The sequence below is a fragment of the Schistocerca serialis genome, chromosome 10 (assembly GCF_023864345.2).
Source record: "Schistocerca serialis cubense isolate TAMUIC-IGC-003099 chromosome 10, iqSchSeri2.2, whole genome shotgun sequence".
Taxonomy (NCBI): domain Eukaryota; kingdom Metazoa; phylum Arthropoda; class Insecta; order Orthoptera; family Acrididae; genus Schistocerca; species Schistocerca serialis.
In genome coordinates, this window is record NC_064647.1 from 46,431,358 (window position 1) to 46,453,306 (window position 21,949).

At 49.3% G+C, this 21,949-nt stretch overlaps 1 protein-coding gene across 3 annotated transcripts in view; it reads left to right on the forward strand.

Moving 5' to 3' along the window:
* The window catches only part of LOC126424540 (uncharacterized), a 170,212-nt gene that overhangs the window by 53,807 nt on the left and 94,456 nt on the right, over window positions 1–21,949 (forward strand). The gene's annotated exons all lie outside the window — the stretch shown is intronic.

Here is a 21,949-nt window from a genome sequence, read left to right on the forward strand (position 1 = left end):
ATTGTCACTAACACTTTAAAGTGTATAATACGACCACTGTCTCAATGGTGGTGGCTTGAAGTGTCATGTTCAAATTTAATTAAGTACTTCACCTCATGGGAAATACACTGATTGAAAAAAAAAAAAAAATCATAACACCTAGAGGGAGCTGTGTGACATCAACGAAAGTTGGTAGGTATGTTTCTACATTTCAAAGATGATGTGTCTTCAAATTTCATACCAATTGCATAAGAGGGGCATTAGTAGTGCCGCTATGAGGGTTCAAATAAAGTTTTCTTTAAATACTTGCTGTAACAATCTTGAGCATTAGTTACCTTTGAGATTGGATCTGGTGAATTGAGATTAGTCAAGAATGTCTTTTAAGGTGACAAAGATGCCATTATCAACACCTCAGTGAGTTTGAACGACATTGTGTAATAGAGCTATGAGAAGCTGTATGTTCCTTCTGCGATATTGCAAGAAGACTTTGCAGGAATGTAACTACTGTACATGACTGGTGACAGCAGTGGTCACAGAAATGTAGGACAGGAAGAAGACTGGGCTCTGGACAGCCACATAGCACTTCAGAGAGGAAAGATCATTGTTCGGCGTGTGGCTCTGGCGCTTTGTACTGCATCTACGGCAACAATTTGAGCAGCAGTTGGGACGAATTAGTACAAATCAGTTACTTCAAGGACAGCCCAGAGCCAGATGTTCTGTAGCGTGTATTCCAGTATGACAGTAAGAGTACTTTTGTTGTTATCCCACACACCCTGACTGCAAATTTGTGTCAGTCTGGGGTGTTTTCTAGCAGGATAATACTCGTCACATGCTGCTGTTGTAACACAACATGCTTTACAGTGTGTCAATGTGTTGCCTTAGCCTGCTCCATTACCAGGTCTGTCTCCACATATGGGTCATCATCGGACAACTACTATACAGTCATCCACAAACAGGTTTAACCATCTCTATGTTGACTGAGCAAATGGAACAGGCATGGAACCCCATTTCCCAAGCTGACATCCAGCACTTGTACAATACAATGCATGCCCATTTGCCTGCTGGTATTCAACATTCTGGCAGTTTCACTGATTATTAATGTACTAGCTTTTCACATTTTCAGTGGTTTATCTCTCACTTATATTGGCCTTTGATCTTACAGTGCTAATCACTTACATAGTTACCTAGTTAAATGTATTCCCAAAATTTCTTTAGTTTATGGTAATTATTTTTTTGATGCTGTGAATTTTTTCCTATCGGTGTATGTATGATGCTGCCGTTGTGCTGCAGTACATGGTGGTGTTCAGACATAGGTAAAATGTACCTGAATACACACACAGTATTGTGGTTTGATGGACACCTAGACTGGAGTTTGGAGCCATTTCTAATGCACCATCAAAATGAAAGGGTTGTCATCAATTTTGTTAGACAAGCTCATCTGTTATTAAGAAAAAATGTACAAGGAAGATTAGTCTAAGTGAATTTACTTGTGACACAGTGGGTACTTTTTTCTGGATGAGCAGGAATGTAACTGCTGTACATGATTGCGTCTTTGCAAACAGGAAAGAAAGCACAAGTGGATAGATTAAGAGTAAAACAAAATGTGTGAATAGTAACAGTCAACTTTCAACCCAAATGTGTGTTTAGCAATTAAAAGAAATGCTGCTTTGAGCTGTGAATGTCCTGTGTGGCAAGGTGCAAGAAATTATGGGTGAAACATAGACGACTTTTACTGAAATAGGGAATTTCTTCAAAGCAATGCAGTGTGCAGATTTTACACTAGTCATTGTTTCAGTGGCAGAGAAAAATGGCAAAAGTTGAAGTTCCATTCACTCAGAGATATAATGTCACACTCTGACATGTTCCTCACCGAGGAGGATCCCCTCTTTTGTGAGTTTATGGAATGAATAATTAATTTAATCTAAACATGTGGAAGACAAACAGTGTAAGATCAACAGCAAAGTATGCATAAAATAAAACAGCCAACCCAGGGAGTCACCAAAGAGGTCAGCCAAATGTATAAAGATCACAACAGTATTCATTACAAGAGTGGCTGAGAAAAATGTAAAACATTAAGAAAGATGTGTGCCAAGCTATAAGACCACTCAGTGCTCATTTTGTTGCAAATTCTTGATGATGATGCCCCCTGGAAGGTACAAAATTGTTGGACATCTGTCTTAAGGAAGCTCTATATGTCCCCCCCCCCCCCCCCCCCCCCCAGGCTGTTACAAAATATTGAAATAAAAGCAAAAGAAAAGGGGAGACATTCACAAACTTGGCTGATTAAATAGCTTCCAGCCTATGGTGAAATGTAAATGGATTCAGGGCATATGAAAATGTCTGTATCTGCAGGAAACCCACTTCAAAGAGAGTAACCACCAAGGGGCTCACATCTCTTATGTCAGTACATGCTTTGTCAACACTCGAGCCCGGCCCTCGCTGCATTACTTCCTTTTCCATGATACAGGTGCATCCTTATACTATTCATGTTTCCCCACTGCCTTTCCATTGGACTGTTTTCTTGGTGCCAACCATGCTTAATTGTGGTTCACAATTTTGGACACTCATTTCGTTTTCTTCCAGCAGTTTGTAAAAGTTTCCATGTTGCACTATATGGTCCCCTTTGTTGGGTTTGACCTACTGTTCCTCTTCCAAATTTTTCAGAAGTGCAGATCATGCAGGGAAGATCATCTAATGTGGTGTACATTTCACCTTTTGTGCACTTATATCTTTGCACTTTTCCTTTCTGGCAAAAGTAATATGCCCAAAACCCAACACGGTGGGGGATATCAAGTACATGCATGGTATTAGTCTCCTAACAATGCAGAGATCGCACTATTGGTACCTGTGCTGGGAACTCCCAGCATATGCCAAGGAGTATCTGCTGTCGAGGCAGGGTCTCAGGAGGGGCAGTGGTTATCAGGCCTGGTAACTGTGGCTGTGGTCGGTTGATGCCCTCGGGGAGAGCCCACGTTCAGAGTGGGTGGCACCGAGGTGGATAACATGCATGTGAAGCGACTCAAGCTTTCTTCCTTTGATGGCCATATGGCCCCAGCAGTGTCTTCTGAGGGAAAGAATTGCTACAATATTTCTTTCTCTGTCTACACCATGGGAGACATTTAGGGCTAAGAGACAAGGGGTGGAATATTTCCCACAATATTTATTTTTATCTGGACCAATGGGGATTCCTTTTTGGCCACAGTGCCACTATTTTTTGTTGAACACCTTGAAAACAGCTTTGGGGGAAATAACGGCTATTTTGAAACTGAAAAGTGGTTCAGTTCTGATTAAAATGGTATCCCCTGCTCAGTTGCAGGTGCTGCTCACCTGTGACAAGCTGAATGACATTCCTTTAACTATTAACCCTGCCCCTCCTGTAACAGTCTCAATATGGCACAAGGTATCATTTTCCACTGTGGTCCTTTTACAGACCGATGACGAATTGCATGCCAATCTGGAGTGACAAGATGTGCATTTTGTCCCTTGTGTCCAGAGGGGACCAAAGAATGACAGGCTTGATACTGGTGTCTTCATCTTAGCCTTTGAAGGCTATACATTGCCTGAAAAGTCAGTGTGAAACTGTATGTTCCCCATCCCACACGGTGCTTCAAATATGAGAGATTTGAGCATGTCTTCACATTGTAATGCTAGCCCTGTCTGAGAATAGTGACATAAGATTCAGACAAATGCTTCCTGTGCCCTTCCTCTCCATCTGTATTAATTGCAGGGAGCACCATTCCCCTTGTTCACCGGACTGCACCATATTCCATAGCAAAAAGAAAATCCAAGAATACAAGACTTCTTGACCAACTCGTGTATCAGGAGAGAAGAAGAAAATAGTCATTTGCAACCTGTACGTATGACAATGACGTTGGCTATGGCTATGATGATGTCATCCTCTCTAGTGATAGTACCCTCGCCCTTCAATCCTCCTGCGTCAGGCACTCAGAGCCGCTCGGCTACACCTACTTCCCTGGTGGATGGAGACTCTCCTGTGTTTCCTCCACACCCCCTTTCAGAATGTTGACTCGTTGCCCACTAGGGTGTCGATTCCCAACCCCCAGCTAGTGGAGCAGCAACTTCATTTAGCGTCTATCATGAGGAAGAGGTGCCTTGAGATGCCCACCTCCCATGATTCTGGTAATCTGCAACTGGACACAAGCCAGCAGCTGAAGGAGCTACAGGTTGCTGGTCATAGGGCTTTGTGTTCTTCCTCTGTCTCTGAAACTAGGCCAGAAATAAAAATCATCCAAGAAGCAGGACAGAAACAAGACCTCCACGACAGAGGAGGTTCCAGTGATGCCCATACCATCGGACCCTGCATACTTCGACTCTTGCTACCCCCTGTGGCGCTGGGTCCTCTCCTACAAAACCTGCTTCCAAACCAATGCGTATTGATGCTGTAACCTCGCAGTTGGTAGCAGCAGGCGGCCCTGGGGCATGACCTGCCTCCTTTGTCCATTCACGCCCTCAAAAGATACCAAAAGCATGATTCTCCAGCAGAACCGTAGCAGTTTTTTTCCACCACCTCAGTGAGCTACAACATATGTGTTCCCCTGTTATCTGCATTTCCCTCCAGGAAACTTGGTTCCCAGCACTAGAAACCCTTAGCCTCGGCTGTTTGGGTATTTTAAGAATCGAGCTGATTGACACAGTGTTGGGAGGATTCGTACATACAGTCTAGACTCTGTCTACGCCAAATGTATGACACTTGATAAAGCTTTGGAGCCTGTGGTTGTTCTATTGGTACCTCCACCCATTTCATTGCAGCATACGGATCTCATTCGGCCATTTATCTTTTCTTTTGCAGTCTCGATCTTCTCCTGTTCCCCCATGGGAGAGCCCATAATAAGCTGTGTGATAGCGGCCATTTTCTGATCATCGTGTCCCACCCTCAGCGTCTCTCGGTTGGGTGTCCACCCCAGTTGGTTTCCAACAATGCTTTTCCTTTGCTGTTGCCCTCAGCACAGTGTCACGTGGAAGTATTGATGAGTCCGTCAGAGCACAGCCATTTTGTTGGCATCAGACTTAACAATCCCATATTCCTCTTGATCCCGCCGTCGGAAGACAGTACCTTTTTAATCTTCAGAAATTGCCGTGGCCATTAGAAACTGTAGATGGGCTATCCAATTCCATAAGTGACATGTCGATGGAGCATCTAATTGCCTTTAAATGGCTATGTGCCCGGGTTCATCAAATAATAAAAAGCCAGAAACAAGAACAGTGTGTTGGTACCATTGGCCTGTGTACTGCTCCTTTACAGTTTTGGGCAAATTTTAGATGCCCCTATGGACATCAGTCCCCCACTGGTGTCTCCCTGAATGGTGTTGTGTACTCTGTACCAGATGCTGTCACTGAACATTTTGCTCTGCTTTATGTTCAGGCCTCTGTGTTGAGGAATCATCAGTCTGCATTTCATCTCCTGACACTTTGGGTGGAGTGAATTCACTGATCTTTTATTACAGGTCATCTGGAGACATACCATGCTGTTTCAAGTGAATGGAAATTCCTCAGTACCATAACCTGTCACCTTGAAACGGCTCCAGGGCATTCATAGCTGAATGCTCAAACACCTGTCGGTGGACTGCGAATGTCACATCCTTGCCATTTTCAACTATATTTGGAGTGAGAATGAGTTCCCATATCAAAGCCAACAAAATGTGATCATCCCAGTTCTGAAACCAGGTAAACAATCCCTTGAGATGGGCAGCTATTGCTCAACTAGTCTCACTAATGATCTCTGCAAATTGCTTAAACTTGTTGAGAGTCTGTGGCTGTATTGGTACCTTGGGTCTAGGGGTTTTTGGCTCTGTCCCAGAGCAGTTTTTGCCAAGGCCTTTCTCCTGTTGATAGGTTGGTCTTTGTGGAGTGTGCTATCTGGTCAGCTTTTGCCCAGTGTCAACACTTTATCACTATCTTCTTTGACTTGCAAAAGGTTTATGACACCATATGTCATAATCACGGTACTGTACGAGTGGGATCTCCAGGACCTGTCTTGGTTGTTGTCTGGGACTTTTTGTCACACTGTATTTTCCAGGTTCATGGTGATGCCTCCCACAGTTCCCCCCCCCCCCCCCCTCCCCCACATACGAGGGGATGGGGTCCAGCAGGGCTGTGTGTTGAGTGTGTCCCTTTTTCTAGTGGCTATCAATGGCCTAACTGCAGCTGTGAGGTCTAGAGTATAACCCTGTGTTTACTACTGTTCTTTATTGGTGGGTGTTGTTAAACACCGACTGCAGGAGGCCATGCAAAAGGCACAGTCCTGGGCCCTCACCCTTGACTTCCAGTTTTCAACTGCCAAGACAAGGGTTGTGCACTTCTGTCAATGTCATATTGTCCATCCACTACCTGAATTCTAACTCAGTGATGAATTGCTCAATGTGCTGGAGTCTTATCACTTCCTGAGATTGGTCTTCAATGCCCATTTTACATGGACTCCCCATCTTCTTCAACATGCCGGCCATACTCTTCCCCCCCCCCCCCCCCCCCCCCCCCCCCCCCAGTGGGCTCACGGTCCTTTCATGAGTATGTGCGTGGTGAGCACGGGGCCCCGAGCTATTGCTGCCTTCCTTCTTTCCTGGGCTGCATTTCCTTCCCCTTCCCCTCCTTTCCTGTCCTTGCTCCTTCCCCTCCACCCTCTCCTCTCCCTCTCTTGGTGTCCTCGTGTATGTTGGCCCCACTATCCTCCTTGTTATGTTGGCTTTGCGATTTGGCTTTGTTGCGTAATTACCTCACCCTTTCGGCATTCTCTGGTCCCCCTCCATTACTAAATTTCTATTCTGTAGTGTGAGCCATTTGGGGTAGATCACCTTACCTAGTGTCTCTGGCGTGTGCCCTACTAGTTCCTTCCATATTTTTCCTTCGCGTCGTTTTTTGATGCTATGGTACATAGCCAGCACGGTAGCCAGCTCGCGTGGTGAGGTTGCTGTGTACCCTTTTGGTTGAGCCCCCTGAAAAAACAAGGATCACTCTTCTGATACCTGAGCTGTGACCTCCTCATGTCAGGCTAGGAGTGGTTGCTTGTCATCCTGGAGCATCAGAACTCCCCGCTGTGCCAGACGGCCCTTGGTGTGGGTGGTTGGCACCTGTGGGGAGAGCCCCTGATCAAAGTGGGTGGTATCTGGGTAGATGCTATGCAAATGAAACGCATATGGGTCCAGAACTCTGGTCGTTCTTCTATGGCCGTATCTTCGAATGGAAATTATTCTTTTATTGCTATTTCTTCTGCCCATCCGGCCTTCCCTTCCGGGGCTACCCCTTGGGAGGAGGGTCAGGCTCGTCGGCTAGGAGCGAAACCTTTCCCCCGCTATCCGGTTTGCAGCAGTACTAATGGTGATACTATCACCAATACTGAACCTTTATTTTTTGTAGAACACATTGAATACAAGTTTGGTGAAGTGCAGCTTGTGTGGTTAGATGCGGTTGGGTTCGTTGTTGATAAAAACTGCTTCAGCTGCCCAGTCTGCTGCCCTTCGTTCTTGTGGCCATCTTGGCATAATTCCTATGTTCATAACCCCCCCACCAGTCTTTGATATGGTTCAAGGTGTAATTTTTCACAGAGATCTCACCCTTCAAATTGATGAGGAACTTAGGGGTAATCTAAGACGGCCGGGTGTTCATTTTGTTCAGCATGTTCTGAAGGGCCCGAAGGACAATCACATTGATACTGGTGCCTTTATCCTGGCCTTTGAAGGGGATACCTTCCCTGAGAAGGTCAAGAATGTGGTTTATCAATGTGACGTAAAGCCGTACATCCCACCACCTATGCAATGTTTTAAGTGCTTATGTTTCGGACACATCTTCCCACTGTTCGCAGACCCCTCTCTGTGGTGACTGTGGATGTCCACTCCATGATGGGAGTTCCTGTGTGTGTTAATTGTCATGGCAATCATTCTCCACTTTTACCAGATTGCCCGGCTTATAAGAAGGAAAAGAAGATATAGGAGTATAAGTCCCTTGACCGTATAACCTACACTGAGGCTCGTAAGAAGTATGCACGTCTTCATCCTGTGTCAATGACGTCTAGCTATGCTTTAGTTACATCTTCACCCCTTCTTCCCCCTAGTGTCCCACTTCTTCGGCGTCTGCCGGTCAAGGGCACCCCTCCCGGGACCCCCCTTCCCGGCATCTTCCAGGCCAAAGGTCTGCTGCCACACAATGACCACGAGAACCACGGTCTGTGGGCCCCAGGTCACCCGCTCTCTTTCTGTTCCAGATCTTGATGCAGCTGGCTCCGTTTTGAAGCACAGCCCTCCTTGATCTTAAACAGAAAAGAAGAAGAAACATAAGTCCTGGGACAAGGAGCCTCTGGTGTCAGCAGAGGTTCCGTCCCCACATTCGCAATCTGACTCTGACCAGCTGTTCAATGATGTCGCCCTCTCCTTGTCGGTGGCGCATGTTGACCTGGTGGCATGACTGGCTTTAGCATGTTCACCCCACATTTGAATCATCGTTCTGTGGTTATCCAATGGAATTGTAATGCTTATAACCATCACCTTCCGGAGTTGAAATCCCTTATTTCGTTTTACTCTGCAGCTTGTGTGGTTCTAAATGAATCTCATTTTTCTCATTGATCATTCACCAATCCTCCGTGGTTTCCGTGCTTTCTGTCGAAATAGCGTAGGCAGCCTGCAGGCCTCTGGTGGGGTTTGTATGTTGGTCCTTACAGACGTTGCTAGCACATGGATTTCTCTTCAAACTACATTCAAAGCAGTTGCTGTTAGGGTCCACCTGAACTCTGAGGTCACAGTTTGCAATCTTTATCTCCCTCCTGACAGGACTCTTACACCTGCTGCCTTAACTGCCCTTCTTCAGCAACTTCCTCCTCCCTTCCTCCTCCTTGGGGATTTTAATGCTCATCATCCCTTGTGGGGCATTGTATTTCCATCTAGTTGGGGTCTTCTCATAGACCAGTTTCTTGCAGACCACGTCTTGTGCTGCCCTCTTAATGATAGCTCCCGTACCCATTTCAATGCCGGTCATGGTACCTTTTGTGCCATTGATCTTTCTCTTCCTTCTCCCTTCCTCATCCCTTCATTACACTGGTCGCCACAAGACGACCTTTGCGATAGTGACCATTTCACGTTGATTATCTCGCTCCCCCCCGTCCCCAATGGACAGGTTACCTTGTTGGTCTTTCCAATGCACCGATTGGCCTCTATATAGTGTACAGGTCGTTTTTTTCCCTCTTTGTCAGGTTGTGTTCATGACATCCTATGTGACATGTCTGATGTGATTGTTTGCACAGCCAGCCTTGCCATCCCACACTCATCTGTACTATTTTACTGCCGGTACGTCCCGTGGTGGAGCATGGCCATTGCCATTGCCATCTGTGATCGCAGTCGAGCTTTGCAACACCTTAAGAGGCACCCATCTGCTGCCAATCTTATTACCTTTAAACGCCTTTGCACCAAAGCCCATTACTTCATCAAACGGAGCAAATGGGCGTGTAGGGAATACTCTGTTTCTTCTCTCGGTTCTACTGTCTGTATTTCACGGGTATGGGCTGCACTTTGCTCTCTCCTAGGTTGCGCCCTCCCAGATGGCCTTTGCACGGACCCGTTGATTCTCGCGGAACATCTTGCGACCCATTTTGCAACAGCATCAGCAGCAGCTTCCTATCCAGAAACAGCGGGCTGAAACTTCCGCCTTAAGTTTCACCTCTTGTCAGTAAGAAGTTTACAACGAACCTTTTACTGAATGGGAACTTTCTTCCACCCTTTCTTCTTCTCATGATACGGCCTCTGGCCCAGACTACATTCATAACCAATTGCTTCAACATCTCAGTGCTCCACAACAACGACATCTTCTCCGGGTGCTTAACTGTATTTGGCTCCAGGGTGACTTCCCTTCTCAGCGGACGGATAGCATCGTGGTTCCTGACCTTAAGCATGGTAAGAACCCCCTTTTTGTTGAAAGCTATCATCCAATTAGTCTGACAAACGTTGTTCGCATGTTACTTGAAGGGATGGTAGCCCGTCGGCTCAATTGAGTCCTTGAATCTCGGGATCTATTGTCTCCTTACCAATGTGGCTTCTGAGAGGGATGGTCTCCAATCAATCATTTACTTTGATTGGAATCTGCAGTTCGGCAGGCTTTTTCCCAGCACTGCCATTTGGTTTCAGTATTTTTTGACCTTCGCAAGGCCTATGACACAACTTGGCACCATCTACTTACATTACACGAGTGGGGTCTTCAGGGCCCACCCCTGATTTTTGTCCGCCAGTTCCTGTTCCATCGGTCATTCAGGGTTCACGTTGGTACTGTTTTTAGTTCTCCATGGACTCTGGAGAATGGCATCCCACAGGGTTCCATATTGAGTGTACTTCTTTTCCTCATTGCTATAGATGTACTTGTGGCATTCATCGGTCCTTTGATCACCCATGCTCTGTATGTGGATGATTTCTATATTTGGGTTAGTTCCTCTTTGATGGCCTCTGCAGAGTGGCAACTCCAGAGTACTATATGACGTGTCTCTGCATGGACCCTCTCACGCGGGTTTCAATTCTCTCCTTCAAAACTGCGGGTGGTCCACTTCTGTCGCCGTACTACGGTCCACCCCGATCCGGAGCTCTACCTTGATGGACGATTACCTGTGGTCCCACAGTTCCTTTCCCTTAGTCTACTTTTCGACAACAAGCACACTTGGCTGCCGTATATCATACTTCTGAAGATGGGATGTTTCCGTAAACTCAATGTCCTTCATTTCCTTGCCCACACCTTTTGGGGTGCAGATCGTTCCACTCTTTTCTGCCTTTATCAGGCTTTAGTGATGTCTTGCTGGGACTACGGTTGTCAAGTTTGTGGTTCAGCTGCTCCTTCCACATGGTGCCTCCTGGGTCTGGTCCACCATCGTGGTATTCATTTGGCCACCGGAGCCTTCCCTACTAGCCCTATTAATAGCTTCTGGTTTTGTATGCAATCGCTGTCTGTTCCCCTCCCACCCATCCTGCCTATTCTATCCTGTTCCCAGACCGAGGACGTCGCCCACTTGATTCCCGCTCTCGGGTGAGTTTACCGGTTGGGCTCCGCGCTGCTTCTCTTCGTCGTGATTTTCAGCTTCCTTCCTTGTCCCATCTCCCACGTTCCCTCCCCAGTACCCCCCTTGGTTAGTTCCTCGGCCACGGATTCAGATGAATCTCCACCGAGGTCCAAAAGATTCCGTTCCCCTGATGGTGTTCCATTGTTTTTCTGCTGAATTTTATGGGAGTTTCAGGGTGCTGTTGTTTTTTACACTGATGGCTCTAAATCTGCTGATCGTGTGGGATATGTCTTCATGTCCTGTTGGCATGGAAAATCATCTGCTGCCAACTGCATGTGGGGTGTTTACTGCCAAATTGATGGCAATATCCCAGGCCCTCCTTTATTAAACAATCCCAACTCAACCACGTTTTGTTATGTACGGACTCAGTGAGTGGACCGGTGTTTTTCCCACCATCCCTTGGTCTCGGTCATCCATGACCGTCTCGCTGATCTTCACCATGCTGCTTGTTCCGATGACTTCCTTTGGGTCCCTGGCCGTGTGGGTATCCCAGGTAATGAGCTTGCTGATCGTTTGGCTGGGGGAGCAGTCACTTACCCCCCCCTCCCCCTCCACCCCTTCTCTGTAAGCAGTCCTGTGTCTGATTTACGGCTTCATATCAAAGCCCACTTCACACAATCGTGGAACAACTCTTGGGAGGCTACCTCCCCACCTAATAAACTTCTTGCAATTAGGGTCACACCTGTGCCATGGCGTTCTTCCTTCCGCCTCTCCCGAAAGGAGTCTACCACCCTGTGTCGTCTCCGCATCGACTATACCATGGTTTTCCTTTGACCAGTGCTGTCCTCGAGACCCATTGCTTCTGACTATCTGGGGTCTACTGCCTGACCTCAATCACAATCAAGCGGGAGGGGGGGGGGGGGTTGTCTTTGTCTGGACCCCACATCAGACTGGGATCCCAGGGTAAGAAAATGCAGACCGATTACCCAAGTTGGCTAACAGGTGTGGGTACCAGTACCGGACCTCCGGTCAATTCTACACCATCGGTTGTTGGATGCTTGGAACACAGACTGGTGTACTCTCGTTCATCCAAACAAACTGTGAGCAATAAAGGGACCAAAACTGTGTGGCAGCCTTCCCTTCATGCTTCCCCCCTGCGGGTCCGGGGTAAGAATAGGCCCGAGGTATTCCTGCCTGTCGTAAGAGGCGACTAAAAGGAGTTTCAACCGTTTCGGCCTTCCATGTGATGGTCCCCCTTGGGGTTTGACCTCCATTTTTCAAAATTCTACAGAAGTACGAGCCTTTTGGGGAAGGACACCTTACGTGGTGTACCACTGGCCCTAAGTGCACTAAGACCTTGGCACTCAGCATTGTACCGGCGTTGTAACCATACCCACTATTCCTCAAATTGGGCCTAAACGCCTGATGTGTTGTCCAAGTTACGCCCATAGTGCGTCCCCATCTGCACCAGCGATCATGATGGACTTTCCATGGCACCAGAAATCCAGCACGGTAGCCAGCCCGTTGTGGTGGGGTCGTCATGTACCCTCTAGGTTGTAGCCCCCTGACAACACAGGGATCGTACTGCCGATACCTCAGCAGCACCTTCCCCACGTCGGCCAAGGAGTAGATGCCCGTCTCCTTGGGGCATCAGGACTCCCGGCAACGGTCATCCTGCCAGGTGGCCCTTTCTGAGGCTGGGTGGCGCCCGTGGGGAGAGCCCCTGGTCGGAGTGGGTGGTATCGGGGCGGACGTTTCGCAGATGAAACGTCAACACGTATCAGGTCGCTCTGCGGCCGAGTCTTTCAAAGGAAAAGGTACCGTTTCTAGTTCTGGTTCTCCTCCCCTTTCCCCCTTGGCCACTCCCTGGGAGGAGGGACAGGCCGCCGGCTTGGGGCGAAGTACTTCCCCCGCTATTTGGTCTGTTCTCGAACCGATGGGGGGACATTCGCCACCTCCAAGCCCATGTTCTTTGTTCAGCACATTGAGGATATCTTCGGGGAAATCGAGACTCTCAGCAAGATGCGTTCAGGGTCCGTTCTTATCAAGACCACCTCCGCCACACAGTCGGCGGCGCTCCAGGCGTGCGACAGCCTAGGGGACATCCCAGTGTCCATTGTCCCGCATCTGGCACTAAGTAGGACGCAGGGGGTTATTTTTCATCGTGACCTCCTGCTTCAATCTGATGAGGAGCTCAGGGCCAACCTGGAGTGCTGAGGCGTGCATTTCGTCCGGCGAGTCCAGCGCGGCCCCAAAGACCGTCGCATCGACACCGGGGCCTTTATCCTCGCCTTCGAGGGGGACGTTCTCCCGGAGAAGGTAAAGGTGATGTGCTACCGGTGCGACGTGCGACCTTACGTCCCGCCTCCTATGCGCTGCTTTCGGTGTTTGTGCTTTGGGCACATGTCGTCACGGTGTGAGGCTGAGCCCCTTTCTGGCGATTGTGGACGTCCTCTTCGTGAGGAACATACATGCACCCCACCACCTTGGTGCATTAATTGTCCTGGCATCCACTCGCCTAGATCCTCAGACTGCCCCGCATATCAGAAGGAGAAGAAGATACAAGAACTCAAAACTTTGGATCAGCTCTCTTATTCTGAGGCCAGGAAGAAGTATGACCGCCTCCATCCCGTGCCGTTGACCACTTCGTTTGCCTCAGTTGTGTCCACTCCTTCCGCGGTATCCTCACCCCTATCCTGTCCCCCCTCCGCCTCCTCCGCCCATCAGGGGGCTCTGCCTCCGCCTCCCAAATCCCTCCCTTCCAAATCCTCCTCCCCCGTGGCCCCCACCCCCTCTGCCCCAGGAGCCACCCTTCCTCCTCCTCTCCCCCCGCCATCTGAGAAGCGATCCTCTTCTCAGGCGTCCATCGGGGAAACGTTCCGGACTCCAGCTTCCGAGGTCCGGCGTTCCAAAACGGACCCCGCGCGTTAGGACCTTCTTCGGGTCCAGCCCACCATCCCCGTGCCTCCTCGGCCTTCCAAGAAGGCATCCAAGAAGAAGTCTCTATCCCCCTCTCCACCCCGGCGCGTTTCGTCTGACGCTCCATCCGTGAGTCGCTGCTCCCGGCCGTCCTCAGTTTCGCCGGGACGCTCTGCTGCCAGGCGCTCAGTTGGCCTCTCGTCGGCAAATGATGCTGCCCCTCCAATACAACCAGGGACAGCGGCCGCAGCTGGCGACGACTCGATGGAACCGGATCCGCCTCCTGCCGGTTGTAGCGTTGTTCCCTCGCAACCTGGCCCTCCGCGGTCGTCGAGGTGACCAGCTCTTCCCCCGTCTCGTTCCCCCAACTTTTTGACTAGCGATGGCCTTGTTACATTGGAACATAAGAGGTATTCGATGTAATCAGGAGGAATTACAACTGCTCCTCCGCCTGCACTATCCGCTCGTCCTTGGTCTCCAGGAAACCAAGTTGCGCCCGACTGACCGTATTGCCTTTACCCACTATACCTCGGAGTGGAATGACCTCACCCCTGTGGACGGTATCCCAGCTAATGGTGGGGTCATGTTGCTCGTTCGGGACGATGTCTATTACCATCCCATCCCATTGACCACCCCACTCCAAGCAATAGCTGTCCGTATTACTCTTTCTGCTTTTTCTTTTTCAGTCATCTGCTGTTAGTCGGGCTGACATGATGCACCTGATCGTTCAGCTTCCCCCACCGTTTTTATTGTTTGGCGACTTCAATGCCCATCATCCCCTTTGGGGCTCTCCTGCATCCTGTCAAAGAGGCTCACTCTTGGCGGATGTCTTCAACCATCTCAATCTTGTCTGCCTCAATACCGGCGCCCCGACTTTCCTCTCGGACTCTACTCATACCTACTCCCACTTGGACCTCTCGATCTGTTCTACCACTCTTGCCCGTCGATTCGAGTGGTATGTCCTTTCTGACACCTATTTGAGCGACCATTTCCCCTGTGTCGTTCGTCTCCTGCACCACACCCCATCCCCACGTCCTTCGCGCTGGAGCATACTGAAAGCTGACTGGGGACTTTACTCCTCCCTGGCGACCTTTCCGGACCACGATTTTCTCAGTTGTGACAGTCAGGTCAAATACCTCATGGCTGTTATCCTCAATGCTGCCTAACGTTCCATTCCTCGTACTACCTCTTCTTCACGTCGCGTTTCTGTCCCCTGGTGGAATGAGGCTTGTAGGGACGCTATCCGTGCTCGACAACGTGCTTTACGCACCTTTCGCCGCCATCCTACGTTGGCGAATTGTATTGAATACAAACGACTCCGAGCGCAATGCCGTAGAGTCATCAAAGACAGCAAAAAAGCTTGTTGGGCCTCTTTCACCAGCTCCTTTAACAGTTTTACTCCCTCTTCCGTCATTTGGGGTGGCCAGCGCCGGCTGTCAGGCATTAAGGCCCACTCCTCGGTACCTGGCCTGACCTCAGGTAATGGGGTCCTTGTTGATCCTGTGGCTGTCTCCAACGCCTTTGGCCGCTTTTTCGCGGAGGTTTCAAGCTCCGCCCATTACCACCCTGCCTTCCTTCCCAGGAAAGAGGCAGAAGAGGCTCGGCGACCTTCCTTCCACTCGCTGAATTTGGAAACTTATAATGCCCCCTTTACTATGCGGGAACTCGAACATGCGCTTGCACTGTCCCGGTCCTCTGCTCCGGGGCCAGATGCCATTCACGTTCAGATGCTGGCACACCTTTCTCCGGCGGGCAAAAGCTTCCTTCTTCGTACCTACAATCGCATCTGGACCGAAGGTCAGGTCCCCATGCGTTGGTGTGACGCCGTCGTTGTTCCTATACCTAAACCCGGGAAGGATAGACACCTTCCTTCTAATTACCGCCCCATTTCTCTTACAAACTGTGTCTGTAAGGTGATGGAGCGCATGGTTAATGCTCGGTTAGTCTGGATTCTTGAATCTCGACGACTACTTACTAATGTCCAATGCGGCTTTCGTCGCCGCCGCTCCGCTGTTGACCACCTTGTGACCTTGTCGACATTCATCATGAACAACTTTTTGCGAAGGCGCCAAACGGTAGCCGTGTTCTTCGACTTGGAGAAGGCTTATGATACCTGTTGGAGAGGAGGTATCCTCCGCACTATGCACAGGTGGGGCCTACGCGGTCGCCTGCCCCTTTTTATTGATTCCTTTTTAACGGATCGAAAGTTTAGGGTACGTGTGGGTTCCGTATTGTCCGACGTCTTCCTCCAGGAGAACGGAGTGCCTCAGGGCTCCGTCTTGAGCGTAGCCCTTTTTGCCATCGCGATCAATCCAATTATGGATTGTATTCCACCTAATGTCTCAGGCTCTTTCTTTGTCGATTACTTCGTGATCTACTGCAGTGCCCAGAGAACATGCCTCCTGGAGCGCTGCCTTCAGCGTTGTCTAGACAGCCTCTACTCATGGAGCGTGGCAAATGGCTTCCGGTTCTCTGAAGAGAAGACGGTTTGTATCAACTTTTGGCGATATAAAGTGTTCCTTCCGCCATCCTTACATCTCGGTCCCGTTGTTCTCCCATTCGTGGAAACAACTAAATTTCTAGGGCTCACGTTGGACAGGAAACTGTGTTGGTCTCCACATGTCTCTTATTTGGCGGCCCGTTGTACACGTTCCCTTAATGTCCTCAGAGTTCTTAGCGGTTCATCTTGGGGAGCGGATCGCACTGTCCTGCTTCGCTTGTATCGGTCCATTGTCCAATCGAAGCTGGATTATGGGAGCTTCGTCTACTCGTCCGCTTGGCCATCCCTCTTACGCTGGCTCAACTCCATCCACCATCGGGGGATACGTCTTGCAACCGGAGCCTTCTGCACTAGTCCTGTCGAGAGTCTTTATGCTGAAGCTGCCGAATTACCATTGACCTACTGGCGCGACGTACTGCTGTGTCGGTATGCCTATCGGCTGTTGTCTATGCCCGACCACCCTTCTTACCAGTCCTTCTTCGCCGATTCTCTCGACCGTCACTACGGGTTGTATGTGTCTGCCCTGCTGCCCCCCGGAGTCCGTCACCTGCTTCGGCAATTGGATTTTGCCCTCCCTACCACCTTCAGAGAGGGTGAGAGCCCGACACCACCTTGGCCCCAGGCTCCGGTTCATATTTATCTCGACCTCAGCTCACTCCCGAAGGAGGGTACTCCAGCTGCAGTGTATTGCTCACGGTTTGTCGAACTTCGTGCTCGACTTGCCGGTCACACCTTTATTTACACCGATGGCTCCAAAACTGACGATGGTGTCGGCTGTGCCTTTGTCGTCGGGGCCACCACCTTTAAATACCGGCTCCTCGACCAATGTTCCAGCTTTACGACCGAGCTTTTTGCTCTCCATCAGGCCGTTCAGTATGCCCGTCGCCACCGCCATTCATCGTATGTACTCTGCTCTGACTCACTCAGTGCTCTTCAGAGCCTTGGAGCTCCCTATCCGTTCCATCCCTTGGTTCAACGGGTACAGCAGTCCCTCCATTCTTTCGCTGATAATGGTTCTCCTGTCAGCTTTCTGTGGGTTCCCGGACATGTAGGAGTGCCTGGGAATGAGGCTGTGGATGCTGCAGCCAAGGCTGCAGTCCTCCTGCCTCAGCCAGCCTCCCATTGTGTCCCGTCATCTGACGTTCGTGGGGCTGTATGTAAGAGGCTTGTGTCGTTGTGGTGGGATGCTTGGTCATCCCTCCAAGGAAACAAGCTCCGGACAGTAAAACCGCTCCAACTGCTTGGACAACCTCCTCCCGACCATCTCGGCGAGAGGAGGTCCTTCTGACCAGGTTGCGGATTGGGCATTGCCGGTTTAGCCACCGCTACCTGCTCTCCGGTGACCCAGCCCCGCAGTGCCCTTTTGGTCAGGCATTAATTGTGCGCCATGTTTTATTGTCGTGTCCCCGTTTTAGTCAATTTCGTGTTGTCCTGTCCCTGCCATCTACTTTACCAGATGTTTTAGCTGATGACGCTCGAGCAGCTGCTCGTATTCTGCGTTTTATAACTTTAACTGGCTTGTCCAAAGACATCTAACCTTTTTACTTATTTTATCTGCATCTTTGTCAGGTCCTTCTGGTGTCCCCACCATCCCCTTGAGTTTTACTAGATTCCATGTGCTCTAACAACAGTGACTGGGCGCTAATGACCTCAGCAGTTGAGCGCCCTTAAACCCCACCAAAAAAATTCCCTTAATGCTTCTCGTAGGGAATTACCATTTGCTTCACTGTGGCTGTATTTGGCTGACCCATGGCCACATCCTTAGACAAGAGAATCCACCCTCTGCTGGTATGGTGCCCGTCAGATGGTAGCCCACATCCTACTGGACTGTCCCCACTTAGCCACCTTATGGCAAAACCTTAAACTGCCTCTGGTGCTACTGAACGATGCCAAAGCAGCTGATCTGGTTTTACCCATGAAGGTGGTTTCTACTCCTCTCTGTGAGGTAGGGGACATCTGTATTGTCAGCCACTTGAGGGACTGGAAGGGGGGGGGGGGGGGGGGGAGATTTGCTCTGTCACCTGTCCCAATCCGGCGAGCCTAAGGCTGTCCTTGCTTGGTGGTCTGGCCTGGCTATTGCCATTCACACATTCTTAATTCTTATTTGTTTACACCTGTTGTTGGTTTAGCATCTCATCATCATCATTCTCTTTACTGAGGTTTTATCAACTTACCCACAATGTTAGTTTTCTTGTGGTAATGGAAGGTGAGGAAACATGCATCAGATGCAGAGGTTGTGTCTCCCATCACATAACATGTGCCGGGGCCTGCAGCTGCTTTCTGCATGGAGAAACTCTCCCACCTTCACACTCTTGTCCCTATCTCACTTCTGTTTGCTTCTGTATCTTGGTTACATTGATTTTCTATTATAGTCAGGTTCGTAAGGATTTGTCTTCAGTGTCCTTCCTCTCTGAGGACTCTTCACAGCTTGATGGATAAAAGATAGAGAGACAGATGACCTCGTAGCTTGTTCCCTTTAACTCCACCAATCCAGTTCAATCAAAGAGACCAGTAGCCCTGTGCTGAAGGGTTATAGAGTCAACAGAAAGACTATTAGATAGGGAGAGGTGCATATTTGTTAATGACGTACATTACGCCTCGCCTCTCTCCTTAGATGTCACTCGTAAGCAGTTTCTGTGAAATTGCAAATGTGCTTGTTATATTGGCTCCTAGAGATCTGAACCACTAGCTTCTTGAAGTTTCATTACACAGCTCTTTGAACCATTTCTCCTTTGTGGAGACTTAAATTCATGGAATGTACTATTTACTCTGTTCCCTCATGTTCCCAGGATAGTGCTGTACAGATGCCTATACAAAAAGAATTATGTCTTCTGAAGTACAGCATGCACTTAAACACTGTTACAAGGTTGTTCTCCCTCGATGATCTTTTAGCATGCTCTTCAACCCTCACTGGCACTGTTCACTGGAAAGTGTTCCAGGACTTACAGTCAGTCAACCATTTCCCAATCCGTATGCACCTAGCACATCACATCAAACAGTGTTCAAAAACAGCCATCAAAGTGGATGCTCAGTAAAGCAGACTGGAATCTGTACAGCCAACCTGAGTGTTTAAATGTACTTGCAACTTGTTTGAACAAAAGCACCACTAGTGCACTCTTCTGCCTCCATACTGACTTTCCACAACAGTACTGACCAGTCTGAACAAGAATCTTAAAAACATGAGTAACCTGTAAATGTGAATGTATGCTTTCCCAGCGTATACAGCTGGCGAAGAGTTCTCGGCTTCCAGCCAGGTGGCAGTGTCTTCAAACTGCAATGTTTCGATGAGTGACATTCTCGTCATCTTCTGGCGAAGTGCTGAGTCTTTGCGGATGCCGGTCCCTTTATACCTGCGGTGTGCCCCCCACCACCTGGCTGCGGGAGGCTGGATCCAGAGGAGCCTGCGGGTGGGGTGGAGGGGGAAGCGGGTGCGCCGTTCGTGTCTCCGTCAGAGCATTCTGGTTGTGTCTCATGAGCTGGACGGTTCTTGGTGCGTTCCTGGCGTATTGCGGCTAATACCGGATTCCAGGCCGCGCTCAGTTGATAACCTTCATCCCTGTTCACAAGATTCTCGTGGACCCGTATTTCTATTGATTCTTTAATGACGCTGTCCCAATAGCTCCCGGCTCGGCACAGCATGCTGGTGTTCTAGAAATCAAAGGTGTGGTTTTCTTTGATGCTATGTTGAGCTATAGCAGATTTCTCTATCTGTCCAAGTCGGGCATTCCTGGTGTCTCTCGGCACTTCGCCAGAAGATGACGAGTATGTCACTCGTCGAAACGTCGCAGTTTGAAGACACTGACACCCAGCTGGAAGCCCGAGAACTCTTCGCCAGCTGTACACGCCAGGAAAGCATACATTCACATTTATGACACCTCTACGGGGAGGAGATGCTCTGCAGCTTCAAGCTGCTGCAGAAAGAACGCAACAAGAAAGCCAAATTGCTCAGCTCCATGGCTTTCCTCCAACGTTGCCGAGACAAGAACATCTTGCCACGATTTGTGGAATTAAGACATCCTGTGAAAACGAAGAAAACCGAACGTATTTTACGGCGATCAGGAATGGCCATTGTCAGGCAACACATTCACTACACACAGCAAGAACTGGAAAAGAATGAACACATCCTGATCGCATGTCACCTGAAAATGGCAGAAGCATTACCAGCACACACTTGGGAGTGGGTTGACTGCAGCTCTCACGCCGACAGTGAGGTGCAGAAATGGTATGTTGCCGCAAAACAGATCGACAAATTCGACAGACTCTTTGGAGCTCAGTCGACCCAGAAGGTGACAAATAGCACCAGAGCTACTGTAAATTTTACAGATAAGGTGCTAGATGCAGCCACAACTTCTGTTCTCACGAAAGGGCTGAACTTTGCACCTGTACCAAGGACCATACCGAAACAGGACATCAGCAGCAGTGTAGAGGAAGCAATCCGGGGCCTACCCAAGGAGGAAGCTGAGCAGATCCAAAGGGAGATCTGCAGGATCATCGACAAGTCACGACTCCTGGAAGCCAACATTACTGCGCCGGAGCGAGAGGCTATCCGCGCACTGAGGGATGATGCTGACATCATGGTCCTCCCAGCAGACAAGGGAAATGTGATGGTGCCGATTCGCACAGTCGACTACCAACAGAAAATCTGCTCTCTGCTGCAAGGCGCAGCCTACAGGAAACTCGACAAGGACCCTACATGACGATGACCAGGAAAACCGTGGCGCTACTGAAGGACTCAGATCTACCAGAGGTAGTGCAGAAACGGCTGTATCCCAGACTGCCAATGACACCGCGCCTGTATGGATTGCCCAAGATTCACAAAGATGGGGTGCCTCTACGGCCGATTCTGGACACTATCAACTTGCACAGTTATGAACTGGCCAAATACCTGGCTACACTATTAAAACCACTGGTGGGACACTGCAGTCATCACGTGAAAAACTCCGCATATTTCGTAAGAATACTGAAGGACATCCGAATACAGAGAGATGACTACTCGTGTGCTTCGACGTCACCTCCTTGTTCATGAAAGTACCTCTACAAGACGCCTTGGCACTCCTTAATCAGCACTTCGAGCCTGAAACAGTGAAGCTCTTTGAATATGCACTTGCGACCATCTACTTCAAGTGCAATGGAGAGCATTATGAACAAGTGGATGGAGTGGCCACGGGATCTCCCCTTGCTCCAGGGATCACGAATCTTTATATGGAACACTTTGAGGAGGTGGCACTACAAACTGCTCACTGTAAACCCAGGCACTTCTTCTGCTATGTGGACGACACTTTCGTGATTTGGCAGCATGGCAGGCAGGCACTGGAGGAGTTTATGGACCACCTAAATGGCATACATGAGAATATCACCTTCACGATGGAAGTAGAAGAGAATGGCTGTATTCCATTCCTGGACATACTGATCAGGAAGAAAGCAGATGGCACGCTGGGCCATTCAGTATATAGAAAGAAGACGCACACAGACCTGTACCTCCATGCAATCAGCTGCCACCGTCCGGTGCAACGCCAGTCAGTACTGACCACCTTGGTACATAGGGCGCACGTCATTTGTGACAAAGAAAG